Source organism: Ceratotherium simum, chromosome 2 (genome assembly GCF_057802395.1).
Source record: "Ceratotherium simum simum isolate JZ-2026a chromosome 2, ASM5780239v1, whole genome shotgun sequence".
NCBI classification, from domain to species: domain Eukaryota; kingdom Metazoa; phylum Chordata; class Mammalia; order Perissodactyla; family Rhinocerotidae; genus Ceratotherium; species Ceratotherium simum.
Window position 1 is genome coordinate 46780286 of NC_141901.1, and position 11645 is coordinate 46791930.

At 44.9% G+C, this 11645-nt stretch overlaps 2 non-coding genes across 2 annotated transcripts; one reads left to right on the forward strand and one right to left on the reverse strand.

Annotated features, from left to right (window-relative positions):
* Positions 1-668: 668 nt before the first annotated feature.
* Positions 669-740, reverse strand: TRNAH-GUG (transfer RNA histidin (anticodon GUG)). Its single transcript has one exon. It is a non-coding gene; the product is annotated as a tRNA-His (tRNA).
* Positions 741-1494: 754 nt separating this feature from the next.
* Positions 1495-1568, forward strand: TRNAN-GUU (transfer RNA asparagine (anticodon GUU)). The gene has a single exon. It is a non-coding gene; the product is annotated as a tRNA-Asn (tRNA).
* Positions 1569-11645: the final 10077 nt, after the last annotated feature.

The window sequence follows — 11645 nt, forward strand, 5'->3', positions numbered from 1 at the left end:
GCCGAAGAATCACATAGTCGCGGTTTCCGCCAGCCGAGTCGTCAGGACGGAGGGTCATGTAGTCACCGTTATCATCATTTATGCGGTTATCGTCGAGTTCTTCCAGGTGTCGGATCCTGATGGATACCATATGGCGTGCGAGTGGCTGCCGACAGGCATTAAAAATCCTTGAGAGCATACGCCGCACCAGAGAGGTTAATATGATGGCTCTACGGAGAACAACAGCCAAGGACTGAAAACGCCCCCGGGGCACAGATTCCCAAGAGCCAAGGTTTAACCAGCTAAGCAGGTCTACGGAAGAGGTGTCACTTATCTGATGAAAAATTTTATCTTGGTCTTTTAGACCCTTTAGATTTCGAGTAACACAGAAACAACATTTTTCACCAATTGTACCACATGAGCCTCCTTGCTGAGCAGTTAGAGCATCCAGGACGCTCCTATTTTGGAGTACCACGGAAGATAAACCATTTACCTCAGTTTACTTCTGCTCAGACAGAACGGCCCTGTCCCCAGGTTAGCGCACTGTAGGGTTTCCTTCCTTTCTCCCGACCTCCTCGGACCTGGTGGCCGGCGGAAAGAGCCGCTCGCAGCCTCCCAGGTAGGGGACGCAGCCCCGTGCGGGTTTGGACACAAAGTAAAAGCGAAACACCAGGCATGACAGATAACAGTGCCGTGACTCGGATTCGAACCGAGGTTGCTGCGGCCACAACGCAGAGTACTAACCACTATACGATCACGGCGCGCCACAGTGCCGGCGTCGAGCTGTGTCCTTGCTCGACGAGTTTTGATGTTACAGCACTCCAATTACTCCGCTGCTTTGTTCTTGTACAGCGGCAGGTACTCCTGTTCTTCTCTTTCGTGCCCGCTCTCCATTTTCCCCTCCCTTCCTTCCTCTCCATTCCGGTACACGATTAAAAAACACAACAAAACAATTCCCGTCTCCCCAAATCCGGCCCGCGTCTCTGCACAGGCCTCCTGGGAAGCCTCGTTGTCCTCCGTCCACGCCTCCCCCGCTTCTTTTCCCGCCTCCTCGCGTTTGCCCCTTTCGACTACCCCCGACCCCGACTTCCCAGCTCCCGCCCCCCACCGACCGCAGCCCAGCCGAGCGGAGCGAGGGGAGCGCCAGCGGCGCAAACGGTCGGGTGAAGGCGGAGCAAACGGGAGGAGCCATCACCGGAGCCCAGCGGGTGTTCAGCTTCCCTTGGGACCCACTCGGCTCAGGCCCCGGGGGTCGCGGCCCCGGGCGTCTCCGTGGCGCTGGCATCTAAGGGGGTTGTGGTGCAAGGCGGGGCGAGGCCGTTAGGCTGCCCTTTGCCTTTGCAATCACCCAACGCATGGGTTTCAAACGAGACGAACACGCTGGCTGCGTCGCCTCCCCCTCTCCGGTTTTCGAGGATTTGGAGCCTGGACAGCTGTCCTGCAAAAGGCAGGTGGCTGCGCCTAGCGGTGAATGAGTGCTCACTCTCTGGGGGGGTGAGAATATGGCATCGCCGTGTCTCTGTGGCGCAACCGGTTAGCGCGTTCGGCTGTTAACCGAAAGGTTGGTGGTTCAACCCCACTCAGGGACGCATCTCGCCTTTTTCAGTGTTTGCAATTGTTTCTACTGTTGAGGGAAATAATCAATAATCATTCTATAGCAGAGAGTTATATTCAAATCAAGCCAAGGACTATAGCCCGGGGAGTGCATCCTTCTCAAGGGAAGAAAGTGCTCCGAAGAAGAATGGTTTTCAGTACCATTATATACCATTTCCAAACAAAGAGACATACACTAAGCATGACAGGGGTACACTCTTTCAAGGATTCAAGGAGATATTTTCTTACAGATTAGCACGTACACAGCGGATCAACATGACCCTGGCCTCATGGGAAGGAAAATGTACCTTCAAAAAGTACTGGCGTCATAAGAAGGGAGGCATCAATTCTCATCTTCCAAGAGTACATTCTTTACTTTGGGATAATGATTAAAGCGGATGTACAATGAATGTTTGACAGGCCGTAAGTCAGGCTTCTTTGGTTTAAATAAAATTTAGGCCAAATTGAGTTTAAACCAGAATGGCTTCCCCATACACCTCAAGATATAACATTTTCTTGCATCACTACTCTGCACATCCTCTCACGTAAAGGTGGAGAGAGGACTCCTCCACTGCCACTCTCCCGTTCTCTGTGTCTTGTGCCCCACAGGAGGACCTAAACCAAGATCGTAAGATCATCACGGATCCTCACAGAAGAGCTCTGGAAAACGTTTGTTTGTACCAGTATTTACTTAACCCTTTCCATATACTTTTAAAATTAAGTTGGTTCTATGACTTCATGTCAGCACTCTTGTACACATATCTTTGGCCACTTGTACTAGTATTTCTATAGGGTAGAGTCCTGGAAGAGCAATTGCTCTATCATAGTGTTTACATGGTTTCTATATGATTCCATTTTCTCTCCTTTGTTGGCTTATTACCTACAACTCTTTGTTATTTCAGCGACTGCTTTAGGACTTATACATCTGTAACTTACCACAGTCTGTCTTCAAGTGATATCATACCTCTTCACATTTCTCCCACACTAAATCTGGTTCCTGGACATTCTCGCCCGGTCTCTCTCCCCACATGTGTGTGTGTGTGTCTGTCTGTCTGTCTGTCTCTCTCTGTTCCTCATATTCTAGGCTGCTCCCAGTCTTACCCACTTTCTTCTCCTCCGTTTCAGCTTTCCAGAACCTCCCATCAGATGCCTTCAATCATCAAGCATTTATTAGGTGCTCACTAGGTGCCAGGCCCTGCTCTGAGAGAGATGCTGCATTCAGAGCAAACCCAAGGTCCCTGCACTGTGGCGCCCACATCTGGAGGCATCAAAAAGGGGGGCAGGTACGTGGGAGCACAGCCGGTTCACGCCCTTCCCAGTTGCTTCCACCAGCCCTGGCCTAGGGGCACTCACGGTGACCACCATGAGAGGAGCATGGCGCAGAATGGGAAAATGGAAGACTTCAGATCTAGAAGTCAGGAAACCAAGAAAGAGGAAAAATTTTTTCTTGAATAAACAAGCAGTTCAGGAAAGCAGCAGGTGTCCAGTGACGGCTCCTCACTTCCTGGAGCAGACATTGCATGTGTTTTACACTTCTTGAAGTGACAGTGATGGCAGGGCTCACCAACATCCCCTAAGGGTACCCACACCTCCCCTTAACCTGTTAACATACGGCACTCTGTAACCTATAAAAATATGCAGTAACATTATATTAACACACTGTTTTGCTATTTCTATCTTAGTTAGAAAATCTCCGGGCAAAGAGTATACATTAATTAACTCAATTTAATATCAGTCAGAGAACTTAAAGATAATGATAGATCTTAAACTCACAAATTGAGTTGACACATCATAAAGAAATATGTGCTGGAATCATATATTAGATGATCCCTAAAAACGTGTACCCAAAAATTGCAAGTGGAACAATTGAGTCACTGTGATTTCTAGAATTAGTAGACTTAATCTACATTTAGAAGATATTACATAATGTATGTAATTTACTGGAATATATAATTTAAAATTTTATAAATTTAATATTTATTGAAATTAAACTTTGGTCATTTGACCAGTAAAACCAATATAGGAAATTTAGGCACTTCAGTGTCGTTAGGATTTTGAAGAGAAAATAAATCCAAGACTTGTATAAACTAGAATACTATGCTACCAATATTTTCTACGTCATTAGAAAATCTGGAAGACAACATAGGGTACTTTTTAGACCAAGATTATTAAACCAGTCTAATGCGTATGAGGAGTCATCTTTAGAAATGTGACATGACATAAATATTTTCTATGCCATTCTACGTCAATTATTAAAATTCTTTAAAGTGTTTAAAAGTACTCAAGATTCATCCTTATTATCAACTTGAATCTTTTTCTTGTAACTAGCACAGAGACCACTAATTTAGCTACAGCTAAACCTTTTTTTTTTTTTTCCCCTGAGTCACAGGTTCAGCAAGAAAGGAAATGCAAGGAAAAACCCCATCGATAGCATCTTTGGACTCCACAGGGACCCTGGAAATAGAAGCTCTGTCACTATCCCACTTTGGGGAGAGGCACAACTGAGTATGCAGCACAAATCAGGATGCCTCTGTCTGCTTGGACTCAGACTGAAGCCAGGACCAGGTCAGGGTCAGGTCAAGACAAGACTAAGCACCATTGTCACAGGGCAGCCGCCTACCTGCCAGCCCCAGATACACAATTCTGGGAAGCTCTTGAGAACTCTTCCCTTCCCTCTGATGCATTTTCCTCCTGCTCCCTTCATCCTCCCACCACAGGAAAGGATTCTTCACCTTTTTGTTGGGTCAGAACCGTTTCAGATCCCAGCAGGGCACAGAGAGCCAGGCAGGAGCCAAGGGGGCAGCTGCACTTCCCTGAAGAGTCTCCCTCAAGAGGCGGGCAGTTCTAGAGCTCAGACTGACCCAAGACTCCACTGCCTGCCAAAGCAACCGGGAGGGGTCTGGAGGGCAGTGGGTGCTTGGGGGATGACAACCTAATCTGTTCCTACAAGTGCAGGGCAGGCCTGGCCTGCACTATCCTTTAGGTGGAACAGGGGTCACGTTCCTGAAAGGGCAAGAGGGGCCTCCTCCAGAGGACAAAGCCCTCCCCTGGCCTTGGAGGAAAAGTCTTCCAGCTGGTTTGAGGGACATTGCCAAAGGAAAGGAGCAACAACGGTCTACTAAGGATTTTGAGATGTCTGCAATTACTCTCAAAGGATGCGGCAAATCATATATATGGAGAGAGAGTGAGAAAGCAAATGTGGGAAATTGTTAACTGGCGCATTTAGGTGTAGAAATAGGATGTTACTCTTCTTGCAACTTTTTTGAATGTTTCTTTTTTCTTCTCTTCTTTCTTTCTTTCCTTTTTTTTTTTTTTTTTAAGGAGTGATTGAAACTCAAGTCCAAGTTCTCTTTAGGTGAAAAGTCTGAAAGTGAGACACTAGGTTTCTGAGATGAAGGGAGAAGGAGGGCAGGCTGCCCGTCACATCTCACCTCTCGCAGCCTGGGAGACGCCTTCGCCCCTGAGGCCTGGCCTCTGCACAGAGGCTCTTCCCTGCATCTGGACTTTGGGGCCCACACACCTCTGGGGATGAAAAGGAAGAGTCCTGCGTGGGGAGAAGTTGCCAAAAGACTTCCCTGATCCGGAATCAATCTGGGAGCGGCAGTGAAAACGCCAAATCCTAGCCCCAGACCACCAGGGAGCCACGCAACGACTAATTTTGCCTCCCCAGACGGAAATTCTGAAAGCAAAGGTTAGATTTCTGAGACCCAGAGAGCAGAAGTGGAGGCGATTCCCAGCGGCCCAGGGCTGAATGCAGCTGTGCAAGGCTCCCAGCCCTTACCCCGCAGCTCATCACCCCTCACCTCTCCCAGCCTGGGCGACGCTTTGGGCTCTGAGGCCTGACCACGAGGAAACTGGTCGGTGTTCCGTTCTAGTCCAGCTTCAGCACTGTGTGCGGCAGAGCCAAGGACATGCTCTCTTTGTGAACCCCGGTTTCCTTCTGAGTAAGGTGCGGACTCGGCTCTCAGGGGGTGAGGAGCGGAGTCCGTCTGCTCCTTGATCTCTGAACTGGCTCAAGGGGCTCTCCTGATAACGGCACGTGTACAGGCTCCTTTTGGTGCCCAGACCAGCTCAATCAGTGGAGCATGAGACTCCATCTACGTGTCTTGGACTGGAGCCCCAAGTGCAGTCTTCGGTTCGTTTTCTTTTGCTCGGTCCCGCAAATCAGCCTGTTCCTCAAGTGTGCTGAGGTGGGGGAAAGCCAAGCGTGCTTCACAGGAAAGAAGTTCTTGGTTTTCAGAGACATGATACCTGTCAACCTGTAGAGAAGATTTAGGCGCTAGATGAGAAGGTGAGGGGATTTCTGGATCCAAAGGTAAGCTGAAGTCAGCCTAGTCCTGTGCCCTCTTTGGACGAAGTGACTGTGTCCTGGTCTCCAATCTGACTCAGAGCAGACAAACAAAGCCTGTTTCCTAGTGCTGAGTAGGCTTTCAGGTAGTAATTGAAATTCTCCCACGTTTCTTGTGAATCAAAAATGCAGCTGCGCCCGCTCCTCCACGCCCCGCCCCCCCTTCTTTTTCTTGTTTTTCAAACATGTAGGTAACTGTCAGGAAAAGGAGGTTGTCTCCGGCCGGTTTTGAACCAGGGACCTTTCGCGTGTGAGTCGAACGTGATAACCACTACACTGCAGAGACAAGGAAGTTGTTTGGACCTAACGCACTCTCTCTCTCTGAAAACCTTAGGTCCTGCCACAACCATTCTAGACACCGCTTTTTAATTGAAAAAGGTCCCAGGAAGCACCATCGACGCGTCAGGCAAGGAGGCTGAGGCTCCGGAGAAGCCCTGGCTCAGGCTTCTGGGCGTACCCCGGAAGCGAGGGTCCGGGGACGCCACAGTTTGATTTCGGGATCTCGGATCACACGCAGGGTTTCCATTTCTAGAAGTAAGCGCCCTTGTGCAGGAGTCGCCCCCGCTGATCCCAGCGCCCGGAAGCTGCAGGAGCCGGCGGGTTAGGCGCGTCTGAGCCCCAGGCGCCCCTCTGCCGCCCAGCAGTGTGGACGTCCCCACTCCAGGGCTGTGGACCCGCGCCTCCGTGTCCCTTTTCACGGCCCCGGCAGTCAGTGCTCTTGGCAAATGACCCGTGCTTCGAATTCACCCACGAGCTCTAGGACCCGCTCTCCCCGCCCTCCCCTCTGCTCCCACGCACCCGACCGGCATGCTCTTCCCTCGCAGGCCCTTTCACCTTAGCGCTTTTCTGCTGTCCTCTTGGCAAAAGGGGGTCTCTCTGGTATCTTCTGGGTAAAAGGGGTCCCTCCGGTTCCTGCCTGGGCTGCTTTAAAGCCATTGACGCAGGCCTGTGGCCATGACCATCTAACAGAGTTGGGTAAAATCTAGGCGATGGAGTCGAGGGATGGAGAGCAAGCACAAGAAACCGCTTTTAGTGGCACAGAGCTGAAGAATGGCACAGCCATGACTAGGGAGGGAGTGATCACCTGACTCTACTCATTTCATGAGCATCTATTTCTACCTGGCGTTTAGGAGTCTGAGACTTGGGTGGGCTGCCTTGGAGTATCTCTCTGTGGCTCTGCTGCCAGACCTGAACAGGCCGGTGGTGACACTTGGTGTGATCACAGCCACGTTCATAGCTGCCATTAAGTATTTGGAACAAAGTGAGGAAGAGAAACCTCAAAAAATAGATTTTTCAGGACCCAACAATACGCTGTCTCCAGGAAACACATCTCAGCTCTAAGGACAAACATAGGCTCAGAGTGAAGGGATGGAAGATGATACTCCAGGCAAACGGCAAGCAAAAGAATGCAGGTGTAGCCAACTTGTATCAGACAAAGCAGACTTCAAGATAAAAAAGATAATGAGAGACAAAGAGGGGCAATATATAATGACAAAAGGGACATTCCACCAAAAGGACATGACACTTATGGATATATGTGCACCTAACATGGGAGCAGCAAAGTATATAAAGCAACTACTACCAGACCTAAAGGGAGAAATTGACGGCAACACAATAACAGTAGGGGACCTCAACACCCCACTTGCCTCAATGGATAGGTCATCCAGACAGAAAGTCAACAAGGAAACGGTGGCCTTAAATGAAACACTAGACCAGATGGACTTAATAGATATATAAAGAACGTTCCATCCAAAACCAGCAGAATACACATTTTTCTCAAGTGCACGTGGAACATTCTCAAAGGTAGGCATATGTTGGGAAACAAAGCAAGCCTCAGTAATTTTAAGAAGATTGAAACCATATCAAGCATCTTTTCCAACCACAACGCTATGAAACTAGAAATCAACTACAAGAAAAAAACTGGGAAAGTTACAAATAATATGGAGACTAAACAACACGCTACTGAACACCATTGGATCAATGAAGAAATCAAAGGAGAAACCAAAAAATACCTGGAGACAAATGAAAATGAAAACGCAACATACCAACTCTTACGGGATGCAGCAAAAGTGGTGCTAAGAGGGAAATTTATAGCAACACAGGCCTACCTCAACAAACAAGGAAAATCTCAAATAAATAACCTTAAACTACACCTAACTGAACTAGAAAAAGAAGAACACACAAAGCCCAAAGTCAGCAGAAGGAGGGGAATAATAAAAATTGGAGCAGAAATAAATGAAAGAGAGACTAAAAAAATAACGGAAAGGATCAACAAAACTCAGAGCTGGTTCTTTGAGAAGATAAACAAAATTGAAAAACCGTTAGCCAGACTCACTAAGAAAAAAAGAGAGAAGGCTCACATAAATAAAATTAGAAATGAAAGAGGAACAATTACAATGGATACCACAGAAACACAAAGGATTATAAGAGAATACTATGAAAAAACTATATGCCAACAAACTGGATAACCTAGAAGAAATGAATAAATTCTTGGAATCATACAACCTCCCAAACTGAATCAAGAAGAAATAGAGAATCTGAATAGAACAATCACAAGTAAAGAGATTGAAACAGTAATCAAAAGAGCCAAGAACACACAACAGAGAAAGGAGAGTCTCCGCAATAAATGGTGTTGGGAAAACTGGACAGCCACGTGCAGAAGAATGGAAGTAGACCAGTATCTTACACCATATACAAAAATTAACTTGAAGTGGATTAAAGACTTGAATGTAAAACCTGAAACCATAAAACTCCTAGAAGAAAACACAGGAAGGACACTCTTTGACATCGGTCTTAGCAGTATCTTTTCAAATCCCATGTCTACTCAGGCAAGGGAAACAGAGGAAAAAATAAACAAATGGGATTACATCAGGCTAAAACCTTCTGCAAGGCAAAGGAAACCGTGAACAGAACAAAAAGACAGCCCACCAGCTAGGAGAAAATATTTGCAAATCATATATCCGACAAGAGGTTAATTTCCAAAATATATAAAGAAGCCATACAACTCAACAACAACAAAACAAACAACCTGATCAAAAAATGGGCAGAGGAAATGAACAGACATTTTTCCAAAAAAGATAAAGATGGCCCACAGGCACATGAAAAGATGTTCAACATCACTAATTATTAGGGAAATGTAAATGAAAACTACAATGAGATATCAGCGTACACCCATCAGAATGGCTATAATTAACAAATGTTGGAGAAGATGTGGAGACAAGGGGACCCTCATACACTGCTGGTGGGAATACAAACTGGTACAGCCACCATGGGAAACAATATGGAGATTTCTCAAAAAATTAAAAATAGAAATACCAAACGATCCAGCTATCCCACTACTGGGTATTTATCCAAAGAACATGAAATCAACAATTCAAAGAGATTTATGCATCCCTACATTCATCGCAGCATTATTCACAATAGCCAAGACATAGAAGCAACCCAAGTGCCCATCAACTGATGAATGGATAAAGAAGATGTGGTAAGCTACTCAGCCATAGGAAAAAAAAACAAACAAACAAAATTGTGCCACTTGCAACAACAGGATGGACCTTGAGGGTATTATGTTAGGTGAAATAAGCCGGACAGAGAAAGACAAACACCATGTGATTTCACTCATATGTGGAAGATAAACAAACATACGGATAAGGAGAACAGATTAGTGGTTACCAGAGGGGACGGGGTTGGGGGGCGGGAGGGTGAAAGGGGTAAAGGGTCACATATGTATGGTGACGGATAAAAATTAGACTATTGGGGGTGAGCACGATGCAGTCTATACAGAAACTGACATATAATAATGTACACCTGAAATCACACATGTTATAAACCAATATGACTAAATAAAATAATTAAATAAAGAAAAGAGAGGAAGAGAACAGAGGCAATAACCTGGGAAAAAAAAGAAAAAGAAAAAGAAAAATTGATTTTTAAAGTTGTTTTCTCTCTCCTCCCCCATCTGAGTGTGGATGACATGACTGTGTGATATCGGTTAGACTGTAATTTAGCACAACCACCCTCCTAATATTTGGCAGTTTCTCATGAAGTTAAAAATATACCTACCCTGTTACCGAATAATGTTACTTCTATTTACTTCTCAAGAAAAATGAATGCATACGTCCAAAAGGGCTTCTACAGAAACGTTCATAGCAATGTCATTTACACCAGGCAAAAACTGGATAAAACCCAAATGTCCATGGACAGAAGTGATATACAAACCGTTGTATATTCATATTAAGGAACTAACAGTCTGCAGCAAACAACGAAACTATAGATGAGGCAATAACATGGATAACCCCCCCGAACAGTACATTCAGCAAAAGATGCCTATCAAAAAAATGCTTTCACACTCCAAAAACATATCTTTTTAAATGTATCTTTCTGATACTGCTGTGTAAGTCGACTTCCAGGAAGTATCAGAACAGTAGAGTGGTTCCCTCTTTGAGAAAATTTGAAGGGAACCTTCCTGGGTTGAGGGAAATGTTCTGTACATTCGTCTGGCTGATAGTTACAAACGTTTATACATTTATCACGTTTCACTGTATACTTTTTACATTTACATTTTTAACGTCAAAATAAATTATTTTTAAAACTAGAGAATTCTCACAAAGAATAATTGTTTTAGTTCTTGGTTTTACTCTGATATACATATATATATATACTTTTATGTATTCTGTAAAATCTGTGCAAAAGTCTCTGATATGGATTAGAACGTTTTACATCTCCTACCTAGACAGTGCTACAACTTTGGAACATCTTAATTCCTTTTGCTCTCCTCCTGATTTTTGAGTTACTGGCATTAATTTTACTTCAACATATATTTTAAATCACACAGACACCATTATCATTGTTCGAATAGTAATATTTATTTGACTTAACCACGTATTTAGCCTATCCATTGCTCTTCATTCCTTCCTTCATTTTCCACGTTTCCCTTGGGATCATTTAAGTTCTGCCTAAAGAGTTACCTTTTGCATTTCCTTTGGTTAGGGTCTGCTGCTTATCTGGTCAGGTCTTCAGCTCACTTTCCCTTGAAAGGTATTCTGTCAGGGATTAGTAGCAGTTAGTGGGTTGGAAATTATATTGCTTTAGCCCCTTAATAATGTCTTCTTTTTCATTGTTTCTGCTGAGAATTCAGCTCCCAACCTTTGGATGGTGTAATAGGAATTTGCCCCATCTGGGTGCTGCTATGATTTTTTCGTGTCTTTGGTGTTCAGCAGTTTTGGCTGTGGTTTGCTTGTCCTTACCTTGCTTGGAGTTCATAGGTCTTCTTGCACAGGTGATTTGATAGATCGTCCTGTTTTTTTCCTTAATTTTCCATAATATCTTTCAATACTGTTTCTGTCCCATTTCTGGCTGCTCCAACTTCTGAGACTTTAATTACATTTATGTTAGGCCTTTATGACGTAACCCATATCTTTCTTACACTCTTTTCTTAATTTTTATTCCTTTTAGCTCTCTATGCTTAAACTCTACAGAGAGTGTCTTGCTACGTACATATTTTCAGATTAGTCGTCTCTCTTCAAGTGGGTCCAAACTGCTATCACACTGATCTATTGACTTTTTAAAATGCTAACTATTACATATTTTATTTCCATAATTTCCATTGATTTTTAAAATAGATTCTCTTCCTCTCGTGAAAACTTTTATCGTGCCGTCTATTTTCCGAACAGCTAAAGCATATCATTTTATCTTTCTATCTGATAACTTCACTACCTCAGTCACCTGT